This window comes from Sphaeramia orbicularis, chromosome 11 (assembly GCF_902148855.1).
Source record: "Sphaeramia orbicularis chromosome 11, fSphaOr1.1, whole genome shotgun sequence".
Lineage (NCBI taxonomy): Eukaryota > Metazoa > Chordata > Actinopteri > Kurtiformes > Apogonidae > Sphaeramia > Sphaeramia orbicularis.
Genome location: NC_043967.1, coordinates 55685034 through 55711030, shown reverse-complemented (window position 1 = coordinate 55711030; position 25997 = coordinate 55685034). Strand labels below are relative to the sequence as shown.

The following is a 25997-nucleotide window of genomic DNA, read 5'->3' as shown; positions in this document are numbered from 1 at the left end:
TATTTCTAAAAACGTCAGGCTAATGCAAACACTGACCAATGAAATTGTTTTACAACAAAAAAAACAAACAAAAAAAACAAAATGGACTTATGAGGTTTCCTCCCTACAGCGACAATTTGCAATAAATGCTTAAAACTGTGTGTTATAGCAAAAAAATATTTTTTATCATAGTTTTTATGAAAACAACTGTAAATATTCAGGATGAAATTTTACGAGATTATAGAAATACGTGTTCAACTCTTTTCCGTGTGGTTGGCCTCAGAGCAGAATGGACTCAGTCACATTTTTCAGATTTGTTCCACATTTACCTTCAGTCTGAACGGAGACTGAATGTGTTTTTGACAATTATTTTGCACCTTTTTTCCAATATTTTTTTGTATCTGGCCATTTTATTATCATTATAATATCGTCGCTGTCAGGTGGAAACCTCTTATGTCCAAAACAGTTATTTTTCAGGAAACTGGAAAAACGATGAATATTCTAAATAAATGAGTGGAGTTCAGAGAAGCTGTTTTCAACACTTTTCATAGGTTAAATGTTTCTAAAACCATCAGGTCAACATGAAGACTGACCAATAAAATGGTATTAGTGCTGTTCAAACTGTCTGAAACAGATCAGATCAGATAATTTGAGGGAGTAGGACGTTTGTTTACACACCCCCCCCCCCCCCCCCCAGAACCGGGTCCGGATCGGCCTGATCTTGTGACTAAATCCAATCCGATCTGATCTTCTAAAAAAGGCCAGATCAGCAGCCGATACCGATCTGGAGATTGGGTCAGGACATCCCTAGTTCAGACTGTCTGTATCAGATCAGATCCAGGTCACATATGGGTGAAAAATCAGATTTATTCCACATTTACCTTCAGTGTGAACGGAGCTGAAATCTGAACTGAAACAAAACTGGGTCAATAGAATCGATCCGCAGCAGCTTTGATGATCAGATGGTTTAAGGTTCGTCTTCTGTGTCATGTGAGGAGGTTTAATCAACCAACAACACCAGAACCTGAACCTGAACCAGAACCTGAACCAGAACCAGAATCACCAACTGCACAATCTGCACAGCGTCGTCTTCTTATGGGTTAAATATAAAAAATAAGACAATAATAAACAGATTGAACTGTTGTGATGTTTCCATGTCATTTAAGGCCCAGATGTTACTTTTCTTTGCCTTTAATCATTTAATATTGAAACTAGGGATGTAACGATTACCAGTAGAACCATAAACGGTGGTAAAATCGCAGACAGTATTACTGTTTAAATTCTAATTCTCATGATAACTGTGTTTGATTACTGCACTTTTGGGGAAAAAACACCTATGTAAAGATCTGCTTTTATGTCAAATATTTGAGTACAGTTTTAATTTACAATTTTAATTTTCTATACCTAATATTCTGAACCAATATTCACTTTTAAAGTCTTTGAAAAGGTTCATTAAACATCTGTGTGTTATTTATGCAATAAATTAGATACATTTTTTAAATCAGATTTTTTTTGTGTGTGTGTGTTTTTTGTCCTTTTATGTTTTTATAGTAGGTTAAAGTGAAAAAATAATAGACAGATGATATAGATGAAGCTGTGCAGAAAAAACAGATCCCAAACATGGGTATAGTAAACATTTGTTTATAGAGTATATCCTACTATAATGGACGTTTCTGTGTCCGACGCGTGTTTGTCCGATTGATGTCCTGATGTTGCAGCACGGGAGAGCGTTATCGTACAAAGGCACCACGGGTACAATGCTGCTAGTAGAGGTAAAATCAAAAGGACTGAAAAACAGACAAAATAGGCTCAGACCGCTAAGGGTTCATATTTGAATGTTTCTGCCAAGAGGAAGTGCATTGTGCCAATTATTTAATTTATTTATTTATTTTTCAAAATACAACTTGGTTAAATTATTTCAGTGTGTGCATTAGTACTTTTTGAACATTTTGAGCACAATTTCAACAATACTGCAATAATAATGATAATTTTGGTCACAATAACTGATCTGAAATGTCCGTATGGTTCCATCACTAATTGAAACCTTTAAAGGACGTGTTCACTGTTTTAGACTAAATAAACGTATCCCATGTTTAGTGACTGATCTAAAGCAAACAAGAAATCCTTAAATATTTCAGTTTAGGAGAAAAAAATGGAAAAAAAAGTTCGTTCTGGTTTCATAAATTCTGGTGCAGCCAAGAATTTCCTTCTGATTTTCCGTATTTTGATAATTGACTTGACATTAATCATGATAAATGCCACTAAGTTGTTATTATTATTATTATTTTTTTTTTTTTTCAGTTTAGAGGCTGATTTTTGGTTCGTGGTGATTATGAAGGTGAATTTAGTTGGTTTTCTCTTTTATGTTGTGATTTTATTGTGGTTGTGTCAGAAGTTATTTGTAACAAGATGGAAATGGAAACAGGCTTTAGATGATTTTTGTTATTTTTAATTGATCTAATATGGAAGCCGGTGGATCTGAGTCCTAATTCAACAACAGAAACATTTATGGTGTTGAACTCTTCTTTATGATCATGATGTTTCATTAATTAAAAAAAAAGAACATTCACAAAACGACTATAACGAGAACAGTGTGAATCAGCTCAACTCTATAGATGTGTGTTTGAGTTTTATTGTGATTCTGAGGATTGTTTTCAGTTCAGTTTGTTTCAAATATGCAACAAAATGAACAAAATAACCCTAGAAATAAAACAAGTTTCAAGAAAAAAAAGAAAACTCACATATATACATGTATATGATGACATCATTTGCATATTCGAAAAGGAGGAGGAAGTGTGACTTATTTAAACCACAACTTCTTGAATTTCAAAAACGCCTTAAGTCAGATGAATATAATGTTATTTAAAATTTTCAAAAATCTGATTTGTTCCATATTTACTTTCAGTGTGAATGGAGCCTAAATGTCTTTTTGCCAATTATTTTGCACTTTTTTTCCCAATATTTTTCAATATCTGGCCTTTTATTATCATTATAATATTGTCGCTGTCAGGTGGAAACCTCTTATGTCCAAAACGGTTATTTTTCAGGAAACTACAAAAACGATGGATATTCTAAATAAGTGAGTGGAGTTCAGAGAAGCTGTTTTAAACACTTTTCGTTGGTTAAATATTTCTAAAACCGTCAGGTCAATGTGCAGACTGACCAATAAAATAGGATTAGTGCTGTTCAAACTGAAACAGATCAGATCCAGGTCACATATGGGAGAAAAACCAGGTTTGTTCCACATTTACCTGTAGTGTGAACGGAGCCTTAGTTTCATCTTTTGCTTTGTCTCTTATGTAGTTTTTACGTTAATCTTGTTCCATAGTTTATGTTTTCTTCACCTTGTGTTTATTTTAGGTCATTTTCTTCATGTTTTGTCTCTTACATTTTTACATTTTGTGTTTTTTTTTTTTTTGGGTTTGTTTGTTTTCATATTCTTGGTGAATTTGTATGTGAAAAAATCAGATTCGTTCCACATTTACCTTCAGTGTGAATGGACCCTCAGTTTCATCTTTTTCTTTTACATAGTTTTTACGTTAATCTTATTCCATCGTTTGTTTTCTTCACCTTGTGTCTATTCTAGGTCGTTTTCTTCATGTTTTGTCTTGTACATTTTTACATTTTTTGTTTTGTTTTCATATCATTCTTGGTGAATTCATGTTTGAAAAAATCAGATTTGTTCCACATTTACCTTCAGTGTGAACGGAGCCTCAGAGACAGAACCGACGACCTCACACATCCAACTGGGGGTCGATTCAGATGGAACAGACTCTGACGTACACGGACACTGGAACTGGTTTTTTTTTGTTTTTTTTTTTACTTTTAGTGTGGTACTGTTGAAACGCAGTCGAATGAATCCGTTTGTGAAACATTCGTTGCTGTTTTGTACCGTTTTTTCCAACAGATTAACGGTTACTGTAATAATCGGTGTGTTTTTTGTTAAGAGGATTTGTGAAAGCGTCGGACCTGTTTGTTACTTATTGTTTTTTATGTCAAACACTGTGCGCTTTCTTTCTTCTCTCCGTTGGCTTAAACAATGGCGCTCCTATGAATAAGAGTAGGTCTTAAAAATACTCTTACCAATAGTGATGATGGCACCGTAAACGGCAGATTAGGCAGCTTTGGCGTTTGGCAGCCTGCAGCCTGCACACACAGGCCTCTTTATTCTCTTTGGAAGTGTTTCTGCTAATAAAATAAGATCTTTTATATCTGTGAACGTGGTCACATGTTCAGCTCCGGGCCACAGCAGACGGACGAAGCCGCGTGCGCTCTTGAGCAAGGCAGCGGGAAGCCGCCGTCGCCGCCACATGTTTCCTGGTCTTGTTAGGCCTTTTTACACGCCGGCGTCCTGGTCGTTGTGTGGAAATCCCCACGGTTCGGTTAATGTGTCGTCATTAAGCCTGAAAAAGCGGGCGGCTTTTCCTTCGCTTCCTTCAGATCGCAGACGTAACGATCCAGCAGAGATGATTTGTGACACTCCGGGTTCGGTGATTAGAGGAATTAGACGACGAAATGAAAGGATTGTTTGTACAGACACCAAGGATTTGTGTGGAAAATGTGGAAAAAGTGCATGTTTGGATTAAAGTGGGTGTTTTATCCTCCGCACCTGTTGTTTCTGCTCCGAGGAAAACGTACAGGTGTGGTAGCGTCTGTCGCAGAGTTTAGACGCTTTTATGTAGGTTTTTTTGTTTTTAATTATACATTTACATAAACATGAACTTATACATAAGGAACCACACAGACACAATAAAAAAAAAGCAAACAAGTTATACAACAAACCTACAAACCTATTAAACCCCCCAAAAAGAGAAAAAAAAACAGGAAAAAAAAAACACAACAACAAAAAACCAAGTTAAATAATTTGTCTCAGTCTTTCAGTCCATTGTTGGACTTGGGGGGGGGGGGGGGGATTCTTCTTCCAAGAAACAGTTTTCATTTTCAGGGACAAAAGGCCGACCTAAACCAGAGGACGATCTGTAATTAAAGCCAGTTTATGAAAAAATTAAACCAAACTGACAGGAAATAGAATTAAAACATCCTAAAGTCATATTTAAGACAGATCAGCAAAAAGACGACAAATGAAATAAGAGGAACATTCCATCAGATCTGAGAACATGTGACGGTTTCAAGTTCACCTCATAGACTTCAATATTTATAAACTTTAAATAGACTTAAATAGACTTAAATAAACTTAAATAGACTTAAATAAACTTAAATAAACTTAAATAGACTTAAATAAACTTAAATAGACTTAAATAGAGTTCCATAGACTTAAATAGACTTTTGTCCTTTTGACCGTTCACTTAAAACAGATTTAATTGAGCGTCTGTTTTTGGTTCTTGTAAAACTATCGTCTTCATTTTTCCAGTATCGGGGTAACCCCCCCCTCATTAAAAACACCTCCACATAAACGTCTTTGCTCCAGATTCGATCTGAGAACGAGCCTCGTGTCTTTAATTGACCCGACAGATTAAATTCAGGTTAGGATTAAAAAAACTAGATTGACACCCCCTCAGTTCTGCCACTTCAGGAGAAAACCCACACAGCTAATTAATCAGGGCTGCCGGCTCATTTGCATGTTTTGTAAGCACTAATTAAGATATGCAAAGTATCCTGATAAGCGCCGCGTTCTAAACGAGGATCCTCGAACGCCCCGCTCATCTGACGGTCCATGAAGGCATCACAGGAAGTACAGGCAACACGTCCGTCTGGAAGAACTGAAATATTCATCCAGTCAGTAAGAGCAGAGCAGGACAGAGGATGGAAACCAACGGCAACACCACGGCAACATGGCAACAAGGACAGTGACTGGCAACACCACGGCAACACGTACAATGACCGGCAACACCATGAAATATTCATCCAGTCAGTCAGAGCAGAGCAGGACAGATGGAGCAACCATACATGTGATGGAAACCAGCGGCAACACCTGCAACACCATGGCAACTGGCAACACAGACAATGACAGGCAACACCACGGCAACACGGACAATGACCAGCAATGCCATGAAATATTCATCCAGTCAGTAAGAGCAGAGCAGGACAGATGGAGCAACCATACATGTGATGGAAACCAGCGGCAACACCTGCAACACCATGGCAACTGGCAACACAGACAATGACAGGCAACACCACGGCAACACGGACAATGACCAGCAATGCCATGAAATATTCATCCAGTCAGTAAGAGCAGAGCAGGACAGATGGAGCAACCGCACATGTGGTGGAAACCAACCGCAACACCTACAACAACACGGCAACATGGCAACATGGACAACAACCGGCAACACCACAGCAACACCACAGCAACATGGACGATGACCGGCAACACCACAGCAACTGGCAACATGGACAATGACCGGCGATACCACGGCAACACAGACAATGACCGGCAACACTACAGCAACATGGACAATGACCAGCAACACCACAGCAACATGGACAATGACTGGCAACATGATGGTTCACATGTTCATTTCAGCGTTGCAAAAACAACTAATCTAAAGGACAACCAACACTTTTGCTCAGTTCTGTATATACATCTGTATCTATTGATCCATTGATCAGTCAGCAGATACAGATGTAAATATGTGTTCAACCACTTCCCTCAGTGTTTCCTTAAATCACCACCTATATGTGCAATAATCCTACAAATGTGAAATTATGTGCAAAAAGTCATGCAATAATCTCCTGTTCTGCAATAATAATGTAATATTTATTCAATATTTATCCAAATATAACTGCACTATTTTTATATAGACTTGGTTCATACATACATACATACATACATACATACATACATATATACATACATATATACATACATACATACATACATATATATAATATGTTGTTTGTCATTATTCTCACCATCACATCATCATCATATTCAAATGAATCCAATAAAACGTTCAGTTTGTAGATTTCCACATTCACTCAGCGATTAGTGGAGAAATAAACGAGTCCAGAACTAACCCTCCATGTTTTTATGCGCCATGAAAAAAAAAAGAGAAGAAAATCACAAAATAACACTTGTTAAACAATAGTGAATGAATCTGGACTGTGATTTAGTGCGACCACAGATAACAGGAAGCCGTGGTCGGGAACTCTCAGCAGAGTTTTTTTTTTTTTTTTTTCACTTTTTATTGGAGTTCGTTTGTGTGAAAAACCACTCACACCATAAAAGCAGTCGTCCTACAAAGAGGCCGACGGTCCTGAATGTACAAAGAAACAGAGATGATGGACGAAGAGTGAACCAAACGACGACAACCTGAACAGGAAGAGCTTATTCTGACAGAAAAACAACAGAACCACCGTTTGAACCCGATCCGGTTTAAGTCCGAAACAGAACTCACTTCACATGAGATTATCGGACAGTTTGGAATAAAGTTATACAGCGGTGTATTAGAGCCACATCAGAAAAACAAAAACACTGTCACCATGAAAATAAAGGCATAATATTTCAGAAATACATTTGGAACAGTGCGATTAAAAAGTCATAATTGTGAAACTGTAAGCCTCAAGTACATTCAGTAATGTACTCCAAACCCGAAACAAACCCAAACATGTGCGAACTGTCTTCAAACTCCTTCGACTAAGGCTAATGTGTTGATGGTGGGCGGGGCTAATAGTCTCAGTATTTGGTAGGTGGGGCTAACAGTCTCAGTATTTGTCCTTTGTGCGTTAACCCCAGATGACAGTCGAACCTCACAGAATGTTTCAGTTCTACTTTATCAGACCAGTGGGTACGACTGTATTCTGGAAATGAGGATAATTTACACCTGTTTTTAAATTCTGACGTTATTCTCATAATATTCCGACTTCATTCTGGTAAAGTTGTGACTCTTTTTGTCTTCTAGAACGCTGGTTCTTCCTCTATCTGTTCCTAAATTCTGTACTGTTGTGCTTTCCTGCTGTGTCCACACACACACACACACACACACACACACGTACGTTTGGGAAAAACTCTTCTTCTTCTCTTGTGCTAACGTCCATCCACTTCTGTTTGTTTTGGTCATGTGACTCTAGTTGGACTCAAAGGTCTTTTCATTACAGTTTTGTGTCATGTACCAATTTCACTTCACCTGAAAAACCACCTCTTGCAACCGTAAAAACTTTTCATTGAAACAAAAGAGTTGTTACCTCCGCCAGGAGGTGTTGTGATCACTTTGTGTGTTTGTATGTTTGTTTGTTTGTTTGTTTGTTTGTTAGCAAGATAACTCAAAAAGTTATGGACGGATTTTCATGAAACTTTCAGGAAGTGTTGATACTGGCACAAGGAAGAAATGATAAAATTTTGGTGGTGATGGGGGTGGGGGTGGGGGTGGGTGCAGGTCTGCTTTGGCGGAGGTCTGCACTCTGAGTGCTTTTCTCGTGATGACATTGTCATTTCTCCATTAGGCAAATTTTTATGCACAAGTTATATTCACACAATTTGGGGGTCAGTGGAAAAGTGACAACTGTCGTCACTGAAACTGTTGTTGTTACTGTCTTGTAGTGTATGCAGAAATGACCAAAAATAGTCACTTACCTGATAAAGGGTTGATGAACATCTACATGATCAGTGAATTAAAAATAGGAAAATATATGATTTATACTTAAAAAAAAAGGCAAAATGCAGAGGATTATATGAGAATAAATGATGATCAATGACCTAAATGATAAACGTCCATTTATGAGCTGATGTGAAAGTAACTCTGGGTGTTTCAGGGTTAAAGGTCTCAGATGAAACTCCTGTTCTGTTGGTTCTTGTGCAGAACCGGCCTCAGAACGTTCCTCTGTTTTCAGAGTGACTCCAGTGAACAGGAGCTGCTGACGGCGAACAGCGTCACTTTGTCAGAATATAAACAAACGCACGTTCCGCTGTTCCTCCTGGAACGTGTCAAAAGCGTGGAACCCCCCCCCGACGGCAGGAACAGCTGGTTTTCACTGGAGTCCTGATGATGACCTCTGGACCACACACTCCGTCTGACGGGGATGGATGTGGGTGGAGTCAGTCCTGAGGGGGATCCGTACCCGCTGGAAAAGACCTGCTGTTGATGTGGGATCTCCACCCCCCCACCCCCACCCCCACCCCAGGCCTCCGATGAGCTCATCCACTCACTCACTCTGCCTCCACACGCACACACACACACACACACACACACACACACACACACACACACACACACACAGCACATGTTCAGGAAAACACCGGCGGTGGTTCCCTCTGAAACCGACCATCAGCTCTGACGTATACGTATACACCGGGTCCTCCTCCATTATCGCACTGGAGGTCGGAAAATAACACGCAACAGATAAGAATTACTCCGACACACACTCCACTGGCTGATTTGTAGCTTTGGGGTTGATTTATTCCGTTTTTTATTTTCTCACCGGTTGTTAAGGCGTCATCTTCATTAGTATTTTCTTCAAACATCTTCCCTGACGACACTACGGGTCGGATTAATTTCTAATTTTATATTTATCTTCCTTTGGACAATGTCTATGAAGTTTGTTCACCGTTTTTAGAAATTTGGATTTTTTTTTTTTTTTTTTTTTAATAATTTCAGTTTTTATTGGAGTTTTCACTTGGTCCATAACAGTCGTATAATGTTACTTAATGTTAACAAACAGAGCTTTTATATATAAATGAAAAGTATCAAAAATGCTACAAAACATGGAAGTTCTTAAAAAGAAAAAAAACAGATAAATAAAATAGATGACTAAATAAACACACTGGTGTGCTTCACTGTACCCAAAACGTACTGAACTGAAATTTGTCTGTACCGTTACACCCTCATGTTTAGTCTCTTATATGCAGAACTGAGTCACTCCTGATGTTTCCTCTCATTATTTCCAGTTTCTTGGTTGTTGACGAACCTGTTCAGAGGTGTAGTAGCTCCTCCTAGTGGGCGGGAGTCTCACTATGTTCCACTTGGTCCAGTGTTCTGATCGAAATCGGTTTAATTATTTTTACCATCATACGACTAAAACTAGCTACATGTTCATCAGTAACACAACAGGTCCTGGGGGGGGGGGGGTCATGTGGGGGTATGGGGGGTGGTAGGACACCCATGGTATCGACACAGTTTTATCACATGTCATATCAGGATCCGGTTTGTTTCCTTGATAAACGGACTTCATGGTGTAAAATGTGAAAATTCATGTAGATGGAACTTGAACGCAGCACAGAAAGAATACGTGTGTGTGTGTGTGTTTGATGCGAACACACACACCCAAGGACGCCATGATTCATCTGTCCACAATCTCACACACACCCACGGGATAAACATACTTTAATGTGTATTATGTCACCGTGTTTACGAACACACTTGTTTTCCTGTTGGTGACATCAGAACCTCGACCTGATTCCGATCGCAGTAAAGATAACAACTGAGAGTTTTTTAGTCTAAAGCGCAGGTGTCAAACATGTGGCCCGTGGACCAAAACCAGGTCACCAAAGGGTCCAATCTGACCCCTGGAATTTATGAAATGCAAAAACAATTTTATATGTTTGTGTGTAAAATTCATTATGTTTTATTTTGTTTTAACTACTTTGTACGGTGACCTTGAGTGTCCTGAAAGGCACTTATAAATAAAGTGGATTATTATTATTATTATTATTTATTATTTTTATTTTTTTAATCATTTTTATTACACTGAAAATATGAACAATCACTAATGTCAAAATCATTTTAGTTCAGCTTCCACATACAGACCAGTACGATCTCCAGTGTAAAATTCGGTTTTTATGAGTGGATTTTTTGGCACAACCCTAGTACTTGGTTCAGATCTGGTCAGATTTGAACTTTAACTCCACTCTGCTCATACTTGTACTTCATATCTCTACTTGTACTGCAGTATTTCCACAGCGTGTATTAATACTTTTACTGTAGGACTGGATGTAAACACCTGGTCTGAACCTTCTAACAGAAGGTTAAAGCCGAAGGTCGACAAACTACACACATGTGTAACAGTCAGTGTGGAGATGAGACATGATGAGGATGAGGAGGAGGAGGAGGATGATTATCGACTTGAACTGAAACTCGTTCGGTCCAAGTCTTTTCTTCGTTCACATTAATGTTCTTGAATTCTCACTCCTCTTGTTTTTTCTTTTTTTTTTTGTGTCATGCTCGTCTCTGATTGGTCGCTCGTTTTCTATCGAGGTCGTTGAAATCGTCACCTTTTAACCTGAAACGAACCTTCAGACTGCAGGTACATTTAGTTTGATTTCTAATTCCATTGTTTCATTGTTTCCTCTAAATCCTTCAGATAATTAAAATCCTTCTGTGTTTATTGTCTTGTAAAGTTTCTCAGACTTGTTGAATTATAATTAACATGAAAAACCAAAGTACAGAAATGCATCAGATGTGTTCTTTTAATCACTCATAAGGATCAGTCTCTTTGTTAATACATGCACAGTTTGAATGTACACTAAATGTATAAACAGTGTTAAAAATGGAACTTTCAGAAAAATCTAAATATATGGAGTTTATTTGCATGTGTGATAATGTTTTGAATGGACACAGTCTGTTTATGATCTGTCTAGTGTTGTGTTTGTGCTGAGTCACAGTTTAATCTGATTAGGGATGTAACGACTATCAGTATAACGATAAACGTTGGAAAAATTGCAGACGGTTAGTATTAAATTCTAATTATGATAACTGTGTTTGATTACCGCACTTTTCTGGAGAAAATACCTATGAAAAGATCTGCTTTTATGTCAAATATTTGAGTATAGTTTGAATTTATTACAATTTTAATTTTATATTACTAATATTTGGAACCAATATTCACTTTTAAAGTCTTTGAAAAGGTTCGTTAAGCATCTGTGTGTTATTTATGCAATAAATTATATACATTTTTCAAATCGGATTTTATATATTTTATGTGTTTTTTCTCCTTTTGTGTTTTTATAGTAGGTTAAAGTGAAAAAATAATAGACAGATGATATAGATGAAGTTGTGCTGAAAAAACAGATCCTAAACATGGGTATAGTAAATATTTGTTTCTATAGTATATAAAGGCCAAATCAAAAGGACTGAAAAACAGACAGAATAGACTCAGACCACTAAGGGTTAATATTTGAAGGTTTCTGCAACAGAAGGGACAGTTTGCCGATTATTTTATTTGTTTTTTTTTTTTTTTCAAAATACAACTTGGTTAAAGTATTTCAGTGTGTGTATTAGTACTTTTTGAACATTTTGAGCACAATTTCAACAATACCGCGATAATAATGATAACCGTGATAATTTTGGTCACAATAACTGTGAAATTAAATTTTCATATGGTTCCATTCCTACATCTGATACGTGTTGGATTTGTTCAGTTACTTATTGGATTGGACATATGAGCATTTAGAGTCGGTAGAAGGCAAGGTTATTATTGTTAACGAAAACTAACGAAATGACAAAAACTAGAATTGAAAAAACATTTTCATTAACAGAAATAAAAAAAACAAAAACAAACTATAATTAAAAGAAAAAAAACATAGCTAACTGAAACTGTATTGTGTGTTTACAAAACGAACTAAAACATAAAAATTATGGATAAAAATTCCCTTTGTTTTTGTCTTTGTCAATGTCGGATTGATACGAAATTGATTTATTTCACTCTAGCGATTTTAGCTAGCGGCACCATACGACACTTTTTGCTCCGTCACTTGTGTTCACTTGTGGTTTCCAGTCGTCTTCTGGTCCCCACTCTACCTGGAAACATGGAGACTAAAGCAGCAGAGTCCTGTCTGGCATTGATTTGAATAGGAGCACAGAGAAGAAGAGAAAAGAGACCACTGAACTACAACTGAACTACAACTGAACTACAACTGAACTACAACTAAACTACAACTGAACTACAACTGAACTAAAACTAAACTACAACTGAACTACAACTGAACTACAACTAAACTACAACTGAACTACAACTGAACTACAACTGAACTAAAACTAAACTACAACTGAACTAAAACTAAACTACAACTGAACTACAACTGAACTACAACTGAACTACAACTGAACTAAAACTAAACTACAACTGAACTAAAACTAAACTACAACTGAACTAAAACTAAACTACAACTGAACTACAACTGAACTACAACTGAACTACAACTGAACTAAAACTAAGTATTTAGAAAAAAATTAAAACTAGCAAAAACTATCAAACCTGCTCTAAAAACGAATTAAAATGAACTGAATTAGAGAAAAAAAAGTCAAAACTAAATAAAACTAAACTATAATGAAAAATCCAAAACTATTCTAACCTTGGTAGAAGGGTGGGGTTAAAGGGCGGGGGCTACATATGGTCAACTTCATCCCACTCTTTTTCAAATATGTTTTCTTTTCTTTTTACGTAAAATTTTCTTGTGGTTTTAGTTTTAATGTATTTGAAATTAAATAAACAATCAGTCAAAAATATTGTGCTGCCCCCTGGTGGACACAGATCATTCAGTTTGGGTCCGTGCGTCGTGTCTGTTCAGAGCTACTGTCGTTGCTATAGAGGGTATGCACATACGTCACCCCCCCCACCCCCGGGCCACGCCCCTCTTAGTCAGATTGAGTGGCAAAAACCAACCACGCTCAACATAAACACACGCTTCTCATAAAATTATGGGTTTTATATCGATATTTTATGACTTTATATTCGTAGTGCCCAGTGTTTTTCTTTTCCTATGTGGTCCTAATACTCCGTCGTAGCTTTATTCTCCAGTTCCCCATATTTGTAAAACTAGGTTAGCCTCAGTTTAAGTTAGTTTATTAATCATGTAGGAGCACAAGGTTCACAATCACAATCAGACCACCAGACTCCAAAACAGCTTTTATCCAGAGGCAGTTAGAATAATGAACTCTTGCTGAACTTGAGCCTGGAATGCACTTTAAATTGGCACTTTACCGCTGTGCACTTTAGAAATAAAACTTTTTAGTTATTTATAGGTAATTTTTAGGGGGGGGGGGGGTTACTGTTATTGCTATTTTATATCAGTATTTTAGTATTTTATTATTTTATCAGTAATTTATACCATTTACTAAATGCTGTTGACAGTCGAGGACCTGAGTACAATGTTTCGTTTCTATGTATTAGCAGATCGAGCATAGCTCCCCCGGGAAATTCTGGGGAAAATGAAGTCTTTTTCCTGCATTCTGGTGCAATTTAACCTTAAAAATATGTTCAATCTGGCTTCAGTTTCATACAAAAAAAATCATAAAAAATTAACTCAAGTCAGTATTTTCATTTAAACTATTTTTATTACTAATCTAATGCATAACAAAACAATAAATGATAGACTTATAAATACAATTATTCTGAGCACTGATGTGCATGAGATTCAATATGAGATTCAATATAAAATAAATTTACCAGTCAGACACCTCGGAGTATGATCCCATACATTAGGGATGCACCCATACCACTTTTTTCCAGACTAAGTACAAGTACTTCCATTTGAGTACTTGCCGATACCGAGTACTGATCCTAGTCCTTAATAATCCCATTCCAGTTGTTAGTTCCTTTTGTAAATGTGCTTTACTGTCGTTGTCATTAGTCTGACTGGAACAAAGTGCTGCTGCTGACATTTAATGTGTTGGAATGAGCATTTGTCAGTTAATCCACCAGGGGGCGCCGCTCTGAATTAACCATACTGGACAAATACCACGAAGAAGAGGAAAGTTTAATGAGAAGAAGAAGAAAGTCAGTAATACCAAACCTGTAGACGACAGAGGAACACTACTGTGATACTAATGTTGGTGTTTTCTCTGTAAGGTTTAAAAGTTTAGTTTCAGCAGGAAGAGAAAAGACAAATGAGACACAAGTTTGGTTTTCACTTCCGCTGGTGGTGGTCTGCACCGCTCCGTACCCCTCTGTGTGAATTCGTAAAAAATCGGAAACGTTGGGGTGAGTTGGATCGCTCTTGGTAGCGCTCTTCAGTAGTGGAGACCGCATTTGTTCTTTTCCTTGGTTGTCGCTCGGACATTTTCGATCACAGATGTAAGTTGGTTGATTTTACGAAAAAATACCTTCACCACTGTGGCTACACGGGTTGAAAACAACTTCACCAACCAGGAAAAGGTACTGCCAATGGTGATGTGGCGATAGGCTAGCGCAAGCCTAGATAATATAAGAATGAACGATAAGAATATAAAATAACAGAACTGGGAGAAATAGAACAGCATTAAAAGAAACTACATTTGGAAATCATTTTCTCTGTTAAGATTATTCCATTTAGCTTCTATTACACACACACACACACACACCTACACACACACACACACACATATATACACATATATATGTGTGTATATATATATGTGTGTATATATATATATATATATATATATATATATATATATATATATATGTGTGTATATATATATGTGTGTATATATATATATATATATATGTGTGTATATATATATATATATATATATATGTGTGTATATATATATGTGTGTATATATATATATATATATATATATATATATATGTGTGTATATATATATATATATATATATATATATATATGTGTGTATATATATATATATATATATATATATATATATGTATGTATATATATGTATGTATATATATATGTATGTATATATATGTATGTATATATATATGTATGTATGTGTATGTCCTCCTGAGACCCAGCAATGCATTTTTGTCCTCTGTAGGGGACAAAAGTTTGACAGTTTTACTAAAAAAAAAAATCTTATCCATCACAAAGGACATTCCATTAAATAAATTAATTAAATAAATTAATTAATTAATTAATAAAAAATGTATCTGAATAAACAGTTGCATTATGTAGTTCCCAATCAAGACAATTATTTAATGTAAAAAAAAAAAAAAACTAAAATTTTCACTTTCCTGGGTCTCAGGAGGATATATGTGTATAATAGATGTTTAATGGGATAGTGTGAACAGATAAATGATAAAAGACAGTGTAAATATATAAAATATATAATAAATGACAAAATTATTCCAGAAAACTTTCGGACGAGTTTCAGATGGAGGTTAAACCCTGACGTTTACCTGTAGAAAACATTTAGCTCTGACGCCGTTGGTACTTCCTGTTTCTGTCATTTCCTGGCTTCTGATTCACCCGTGTTGGCCACGCCCCTCAGTTTTCATTGGATGCTGTTTTCCATTAGAATTCAGACACACAGTATCATTTTAATAAAGGAACCAAATGGAGAAATAGCAGTAACATATCACTCATTAAATACTGACCTCATTCTATTAATTGTTTGATTGATTGATCGATGACCTTCTTGTGTTTTTTTCTTTTTTCGTGCCTCTTTTTATTTTCTTTCAAAACCTGCTCCCACCCCCCCCCCAAAAAAAAAAATCCCCCTTAAAATCTCATGTCACAGTCTGTCTTTAACTGTTTTTGTCGCTTCCTCCTCCCTCCCCTTTTTTTTTGGCACATGTTGCCACGGTAACCACCACCACCTCTTTTTTTTTTTTTTTTTTTTTTGCAGCCAAATTGTGGCGGTGGCGGCGGCCTGGTTACAGTAGAGTCTGTCTGTCTGTCTGTCCGTCCGACACTCACCTCCCTCCCTGTCCTCCACAGACTCACCTGGAGATTTCCCAGAGTGCCGCCGGGCCGAGGACCGCCCCCACGAGGGAGACCAGAGGGAGGTACGGAGCCAGCGAGCGTCCGACGACCGATTGGAGGAGGTGGAGCCACAGGAGGAGCCCCCCCGCCCCGCCCCCCTCCCTCGTCTTCTCCTTCAAGGAAGTGCAGTAAGTAGCGGCGTTGACACCTGCTCTGTTTGTGGCGGCGTTTCCATGGAGATACCTCAGTTTAATTCTCACATCTGTCGTCAGCTCGTCCTGTTCGGTCCAACGCTGCTGGTTTTTCATGATTTCAGAGTTTTTTTTAAAAAGGGAAAAGTGGTTGAAACCGAGGGGTGAAAGGCATCGTCTGACTTTTCAGCAGGTTTTTTTTTTTTACCAAGATATGATTGGTCAGTTTCAGCAGGTGACGTCTGGGCTTTTGTCTGGAAAATAAGAGACGAAAACCTGGAAATCAGAGTGTAAAGTTGGAAATTTACACAATACTGTCTGAGTTTTAAGTGTTAAATTCATGAGAAAATGCTGATAAATGTGTGATCAGGGTTGGAGTTGTGTTGGATTTTTTTTATTGATAAAGAACTGGAGTTAAATGGACGAAAACACAAAAATAATCCAGACGTGATGATGCGATTGGTCGGTTTCAGCAGGTGACGTCTGGGCTTTAGTCTGGGAAAGATAAGAAACGAAAACCTAAAAATCAGGGCGTAAAGTTGGAAATTTACACAATATTCTGTGAGTGTTAAATTTATGAGGAAATGCTCAGGAATTTACGTGAATAAAACAATGAAATTTAAAAGTAGAAGTTTTCCAGTAAAAGTTTGTAAATGTGTGAGATAATCCTCAGATTTTCTTTGAGATTTAAGTGTTAAATGTCTGAAAAACTGCTGATGAATGTGTGATCAGGGTTAGAGTTGTGTTGGATTTTTTTTATTGATGAAGAGTCAGAGTTAAATGGACGAAAACACAAACCGATCCAGATGAGGATGAGGATGTGACAGTGTCGTGTTTTTGGTCCCGTTGTGTCGCCGTCCTCTGTTTGTGGTTAATATTCCGTTAATGTGTTCGATGAAGCCTGTGTGTGTGTGTGTGTGTGTGTGTGTGTGTGTGTGTGCTGGTTCAGAGTGCGTCCTTGGTAGATGAAGTGTTTCTTGACTTTAGTTCAAGTGCTGTGTTTTTTTTTCTTACATTTTCTACATTTTTGTCGTTCTCGTCGACTCCAACAGGGAAGAATAACAGCGTCCGTGTTTCCAGTTTAGAATGAGCTCACGTTTCCTGAAGCGTCGGCTCTAAACCTGGTGCATTTAAGGTCAGGCCGCAGGAAATCATTCTGTTATTTTTACACTAAAGTAACTGATACAAATGATAACAACACCTGCGTAGTTCCATTTGTACTTATTTCCACCAGTGAAACAGGAACGTATGAGTCTGTGTGTGTTCATTAGTTTATTATTGTGCATTCACTTCTGATCATTACAACAGAGTTAGTTTGGATTTATTCTTTATTTTAATTTTCATAATATTTTACTTATTTTATTAAAGCAAAATAAGTTGTGTACATAAAGCTGGGTCATCCATCCATCCATCCATGCATCCATCCATCCATGCATCCATGCATCCATCCATCCATCTCCACATGAATAATTTCTATTTTATAATTTCATCATCTTCAGAAAGAAAAAACCTTTATTAATTGAATTATTTCAGTTAGAAGCCTCTTAACCCTGGTTGCCCCCGGTAGCGGAGGGGACCACTCTTCTGTTTGTGTTGCCATGGTAACGCTACGTGATGCTCGTACTGATATACACATGCTATACTGTGTGTTACGCTCGATAGAAACGTTTTCATCATGTAATTTAACTTTTTTCACCCGAAAACACAGATAAAAGTTAATATAATTTCTCTGTTATTATGGTCTGTATTAATTGCTGGCCCGGTGCGTTTGAGGTCATGTCAGTGTTTATTATTTTAGCGGTCCGGTGCGTTTGAGGTCATGTTGGGCCAGATGTACACATGGCTCCAATCAGGTCCGAGTCGAGGTCGTCTGACAGTTCACGGTTCCGTCAGAACGTTGTGTTCTCATTTTATCAAACCTCCAACCGTCAGTTTGTATTTAATAACAGATGTAACACAACTGTCCTTATTATGTACTAATGGGTTTCTGAGACGTTTTCTCTGTTTTAATGTCGATACTTTGAGTATTTATCACATAAAAGTACAAGAGTTAGTTTAATTAAAATCATAAATCTGCTTAAATCCACTTTATGTCATTTCTACTGATGCTTAAAGTACATAATAATAATAATAATAATAATAATAATAATAATAATAATAATGATAATAATTTAAGCAACAAAATAAGAATTAAATGTTAAAATGTTTCTTGTAATTTATAAATATGTCACAGTGGGAAGAAGTTTGTACAGTTGATGCAGATAATGAACGATAAAAGGATGAAATAGTTCTTTTATTTATATATGTGTGTGTGTGTGTGTATATATATGTGTATGTGTGTGTGTGTGTATATATATATATATATATATGTATATATATATATATATATATATATATATATATGTGTGTGTGTGTGTGTATACTGTATGTTTGATAAAACAACCCAAAGTCTTCATTCCTTTCATTATAAAAACAGACAAATGATTAAATACTAAAATAAGTTTTAAAAAAAACCCAAACAACGCCCCCCCCCCCCCCCCCCAAAAAAAAAAAAGAATAGAATAGAAAATGGTTTTATGTTAAAGGTTGGAAAAACAGAATCAGTTTTTCTTTGCATTTCGAAGGTGTTCCTGAATGAAACCAGTTATTTGTGCTTTGAATTATTTGTTAAAGATGATAAAAGGAATGCAACAACGTAACAATATGAAACAGCATGAACAATGAAAGTAAAAAACACAGGATGGAAGCAGGGTTTAAAAAAAAGTAACAACAAAAATATAAGAGAAAATCAAGGTAAAAAAAAAACTGCAACAAGACAAAAGCAATTAAAAAAAAGACAAAAACAAGGGAAAAAAATGCAACAAGACAAAACAAGGGGAAAAAAAACAAAAGACAAAAACAAGGTAAAAAAAAAAAAAGCCAAAAACAAGGAAAAAATGCAACAAGACAAAAACAAGGGGAAAAAAATGCAACAAGACAAAAACAAGGGGAAAAAAATGCAACAAGACAAAAACAAGGGGAAAAAAAACAAAAGACAAAAACAAGGTAAAAAAAAAAAAAAGCCAAAAACAAGGAAAAAATGCAACAAGACAAAAACAAGGGGGAAAAAAATGCAACAAGACAAAAACAAGGGGAAAAAAAAACAAAAGACAAAAACAAGGTAAAAAAAAAAAAGCCAAAAACAAGGAAAAAATGCAACAAGGCAAAAATGAGGTAAAAAAAAAAACAAAAACAAAACGAGACCAAAAGGAGGTAAAAAAAAAATGAAACAAGACGAAAACAAGGTAAAAAAAAGGACAAAAACAAGGAAAAAATGCAGCAAGACTAAAATGAGGTAAAAAAAAAAAGGCAAAAAGGAGGTAAAAAACCAAAACAAGTCAATAACGAGGTAAAAAAAAAAGACAAAAACAAGGAAAAAATGCAGCAAGACTAAAATGAGGTAAAAAAAAAAAAGGCAAAAAGGAGGTAAAAAACCAAAACAAGTCAATAACGAGGTAAAAAAAAAAAAGACAAAAACAAGGAAAAAATGCAGCAAGATAAAAATGAGGTAAAAAAATGAAACGACAAAATCAAGGTAAAAATCATGAAAATGTTCTGGTCAAAATGAAACCATAAAATGTTGTAGATGAGGATAAAACAAAAGCCAAAGGTTTGTTTCATTAACTCACTTGGACGTTGTCAGTCAAATTACCGTGCAGCTGTTTTCGTACATCGTTTATTTGCTGTTTATGCGGTTGTGTGTTTTTTCGACGACGACAGAACCGTAGATCCAGGACTCGAACATGTTCAACCTGGTGGTATTTTCCTCCTGGTGACTGAAAGCCAGGACGGAAAAAGGACAAAGTGGGTTTAAAAGAGGCGACATTTGAAGTGTGAACCTGCCGATCGGTCTGTGTGGAGTCAAAACCCACGGACCAAGACCGATTAAAGCATCACATCTGACAGGAAATGAGCGGCGGCGGCGTGGAGATCCCATACGACACCGACCCGGCGTTGGAGGGGGCGTGTCCGGGAGGTTCCAGAACCAGATGGACTCAACGTGTCGGGTTCAACGGGTCCGAACAGAAACACTTTAAACCAGAGAAGCAGCGCTGCCCCTGAGGCCGCTGCTGCCGCCATCGCCGTGGCGACGCCGCGTTGAGTAACACGGGACGGCGAGCGTTTGGGGGGAAATTTCCAACAAAGCTGGTTTGAGTGGAGTTTGTGTTTTTAACCACATCTGGAGCCGCCGAGGAGGTCCGGTTCAGGAGGAGGAAGAGCGACGCCGCAGAAAAACCAAATGTTTAGAATTAGACCCAAGTTCTGCAACGAATCAGTGGGTTTCAGACACCGTTTCACTGCTTTATCCATGTTCTCTGTGTTTTATCCAGGTTTTCTGTGTTTTATCCATGTTTTCACTGTTTTTAACGTTGATACTTTGAATATTTATCACATAAAGGTACAGGAGTTGGTTTAATTAAAGTCATAAATCTGCTTAAATCCACTTTATGTCATTTGTACTGAGGCTCAAAGTAATAATTTCACATGAAAGGTACAATAATACATAATAAGTAAAACAATAAAATAAGAATTAACTGTTCAAATGTTTGTTATAACTGATAAAAATATGTGGATAGAAAATATCAGATACAAAAAAACTGATAAAATAAGATAAAAAGTCTAAAAATACAAGCAGAAGATAAAATGAATTCAGTCAGGACTGAACCTGAAACATAATGGGAGGAGTCAGGATGGACACGGGAGGAGTCAGGATGGACATGGGAGGAGTCAGAGGATAGACATGGGAGGAGTCAGGATGGACATGGGAGGAGTCAGACATGGATGTTCAGTTTTTATCCTTCATCAGGTCTTTTTCCTACTGTGAACCAGTTCTAGTTCTAATCCTGGTCCACGTAGTCCATGTGGTCCTCGTGGTCCATGTGGTCCTTGTAGTCCATGTGGTCCTCGTAGTCCATGTGGTCCTTGTAGTCCATGTGGTCCTCGTAGTCCAGTTCTCCAGGGTTTTAATGTGGTGTGTGTTGTTTTTCTGCTGCAGATTCAGTGTTTTTCAGGGTGTTTCTGATCGACCTGTTGTTGTTTATGCAGTTGTGTATGTGTGTGTGTTTCTGACGTGTGTGTGTGTATGTGTGTGTGTTTCTGACATGTGTGTGTGTGTGTGTATGTGTGTGTGTGTTTTCTCCTAAACTCTGTATGTTTATGTGTATGTGTGAATCTGTGTGTGTATATATGTGTGTATATGTGTGTTTCTGACGTGTGTGTATGTGTTTTATATGTGTGTATATCTTACGTGTGTGTGTGTGTATTTCTTACATATGTGTGTATGAACTCTGGCTGTATGTGTGTGTATATATGTGTGTGTATTTCTGATATGTGTGTGTTTATACTCTGGCTGTATGTGTATATGTGTGTATACGTGTGTATTTCTGACATATGTGTATATGTGTGTGTGTCTATATATGTGTGTGTATTTCTGACATATGTGTGTGTTTTCCTTTTAAGCTCTGGCTATATGTGTGTGTACATGTGTGTGTACATACATGTATGTGTATATATGTGTGTATGTATATATGTGTGTGTGTATTTTTGACATATGTGTGTATATACGTGTGTGTGTATATGTGTGTATTTCTGACGTGTGTGTGTTTTCCTTTTAAGCTCTGGCTGTATGTGTGTGTATGTGTGTGTATTTCTGACATGTGTGTAAAACTGTGTACATGCTGTTGCTGCTGCACACACACCCTCACACACACACACACACACACACTCACACACCCCCTCACACACACACACACACACCCTCACACCCCCCCCCCCCCCCCCCCCCCCCCCCCCGTTGCCTCTTCTTCTTGTACCTCTGATGGTCTGTGCAGCCCCCTCAGCGTTTCCTCCTGCTTCTGTTTCCATCTCAGTCAGACTGGGCTCCACATCCACATCCCAGTCCCCGTCTGAGTCCTGCTGGAGGACAAACCTGACCCTCCGCAGCCAAATTCCACCGGCGCTTGGCCGCGCTCCAGTCCGTTCTTCGGCGTTCGCTGGTTCGGTGCCAGCCCGGAGCCCGGTGCCAGCCCCGCCGGGCGCTCCGCGAGCTGTGTTTTCGCGGCCCTTCTGCTTTATTGAATGGGCCGTCGGAGCCGGAGGGCGGAGCGGGACGCTAACACTAACGCTAACACGAACGCTAACACTGGCAGGGTGACGGCTGCAGTGTGCACACGGGTCATCTCTGCTAAAAATATTTGCATCAGCGCTTGTGCAGAGCACCTCTGAAACTGCACCACATGGCACAGAGCTGGACTACGGCTTCTGCTCCTGATGAGGGGAGACGGCTAGTTCCTGTTTTTTTCTGAGTCCAGCTGAGAGATTTAACATTTTATTTTAACAGATGACTGAGTTTCAGGAAGCTCAATTAACCCTTAAAAACACAAACGTCCACCTTTAACCCTTAAAGACCCAAACGTCCACCTTTAACCCTTAAAGACCCAAACATCCACCTTTAACCCTTAAAAACACAAACGTCCACCTTTAACCCTTAAAAACACAAACGTCCACCTTTAACCCTTAAAAACACAAACGTCCACCTTTAACCCTTAAAAACACAAACGTCCACCTTTAACCCTTAAAGACCCAAACGTCCACCTTTAACCCTTAAAGACCCAAACATCCACCTTTAACCCTTAAAATCCCAAACATCCACCTTTAACCCTTAAAATCCCAAACACCCACCTTTAACCCTTAAAAACCCAAACGTCCACCTTTAACCCGTAAAGACCCAAACGTCCACCTTTAACCCTTAAAGACCCAAACGTCCACCTTTAACCCTTAAAGACCCAAACATCCACCTTTAACCCTTAAAATCCCAAACATCCACCTTTAACCCTTAAAATCCCAAACGTCCACCTTTAACCTTTAAAGACCCAAACGTCCACCTTTAACCCTGAAAGACCCAAACGTCCACCTTTAACCCTGAAAGACCCAAACATCCACCTTTAACCCTTAAAGACCCAAACGTCCACCTTTAACCCTTAAAAACCCAAACGTCCACCTTTAACCCTGAAAGACCCAAACGTCCACCTTTAACCCTGAAAGACCCAAACATCCACCTTTAACCCTTAAAGACCCAAACGTCCACCTTTAACCCTTAAAAACCCAAACGTCCACCTTTAACCCTTAAAGACCCAAACGTCCACCTTTAACCCTTAAAGACCCAAACGTCCACCTTTAACCCTTAAAGACCCAAACGTCCACCTTTAACCCTTAAAGACCCAAACATCCACCTTTAACCCTTACAGACCCAAACGTCCACCTTTAACCCTTAAAATCCCAAACACCCACCTTTAACCCTTAAAATTCCAAACGTCCACCTTTAACCCTTAAAATCCCAAACGTCCACCTTTAACCCTTAAAATCCCAAACGTCCACCTTTAACCCTTAAAATCCCAAACATCCACCTTTAACCCTTAAAATCCCAAACATCCACCTTTAACCCTTAAAATCCCAAACGTCCACCTTTAACCCTTAAAGACCCAAACGTCCACCTTTAACCCTTAAAGACCCAAACGTCCACCTTTAACCCTTAAAATCCCAAACATCCACCTTTAACCCTTAAAATCCCAAACATCCATCTTTAACCCTTACAGACCCAAACATCCACCTTTAACCCTTAAAATCCCAAACGTCCACCTTTAACCCTTAAAGACCCAAACGTCCACCTTTAACCCTTAAAGACCCAAACGTCCACCTTTAACCCTTAAAATCCCAAACGTCCACCTTTAACCCTTAAAATCCCAAACATCCATCTTTAACCCTTACAGACCCAAACATCCACCTTTAACCCTTAAAATCCCAAACATCCATCTTTAACCCTTACAGACCCAAACATCCACCTTTAACCCTTACAGACCCAAACATCCACCTTTAACCCTTACAGACCCAAACATCCACCTTTAACCCTTACAGACCCAAACGTCCACCTTTAACCCTCACAGACCCAAACGTCCACCTTTAACCCTTACAGACCCAAACATCCACCTTTAACCCTTACAGACCCAAACGTCCACCTTTAACCCTTACAGACCCAAACGTCCACCTTTAACCCTTAAAATCCCAAACATCCACCTTTAACCAGAACCATCTCCTGATCTAAACTGTTTAATTCCAGTTGATCCTCTAATCCTATCAGTCCATGTCAATAATTGGTGTAAAATACAGTTCTTCATCTTTTCATGGTCATCAGATATGACCATATTTGGACGTTCAGAGGCTCCGTAGTTACCGTGGAAACACCGTCATCTTCTCCAACATTGATTCACCAGTAAAACCCATGGAGTTGGATCAGTGCGAGTGGACGGACACACTGGGGTTATGTTCAGAAATATCAATGTTCATTTTTTTTATAAATTAAATTTTGTTCATAACGTGGAAAAAATAAGCAAAAAACTTAACTAATGAAGTAAAAAAAGAATAAATTAAGCAACAAAATGAACAAAAGCAGCTTAAATAACTGATGAAATGAACAGAAATTAATAATAATTCAACAAAATAATAAGTAACATGAACAAAACGAGCCACAAACTCAACAAAATTGAAGAAAGAAATAAAATAGGCAAGAAAAGGGTAAAAAACAAACAAACAAAAAAAAACAAATAAAATGACAAGTAAAATTGATAAAAATGAACAAAACAATAAGTGTATCTGTGGTTACCATGGAAACACCGTCATCTTCTCCAACATTGATTCACCAGTAAAACCCATGGAGTTGGATCAGTGCCAGTGGACGGACACACTGGGGTTATGTTCAGAAATAACGATGTTCATTCATTCATTATAAAATAAAATGAACAAAAATGAATAAACTATGTGGTGGTTTTTCAGGTGTAGCCAAATTGGTATATCGCACAAACTGTAATGGAAAGAGCTTTTAGCGCAGCTGGAGTCACATGAACAAAAAAAAAAAAAGAAAAAAAAAACCAATGTTGATGGACATTACAATAAGAGAAGAAGAAGAGTTTTAACAGAAACGTGTGTGTGTGTATGTGGACACACCAGGAAACTGAATATAGAATAATAATGAATGTATCTGTAAATAAACACCATATTTACATTTGTCGCCACGTTTATGGAATGACTTCTACTGACATCTACCAGAATAAATAAACAAATCATTGCGTTTGTGATTTATATTGATGGAAAAAACGACATCACGCACTTCTGTTTTTACCACATTTAGTAAATATCGGTATAGTTTTGCGCAGATGTCCAGTGGAAAAGTGACTATTGACCCTCAAATTGCA

General features: G+C 37.7%; 1 protein-coding gene across 1 annotated transcript in view; it reads left to right on the top strand.

The window, feature by feature from the left end:
• The window catches only part of LOC115428584 (zinc fingers and homeoboxes protein 2-like), a 170058-nt gene that overhangs the window by 39791 nt on the left and 104270 nt on the right, over positions 1-25997 (top strand). Inside the window, 1 exon segment of the mRNA XM_030147710.1 lies at positions 16535-16707. The gene's annotated coding sequence lies outside the window, so the exon portion shown is untranslated.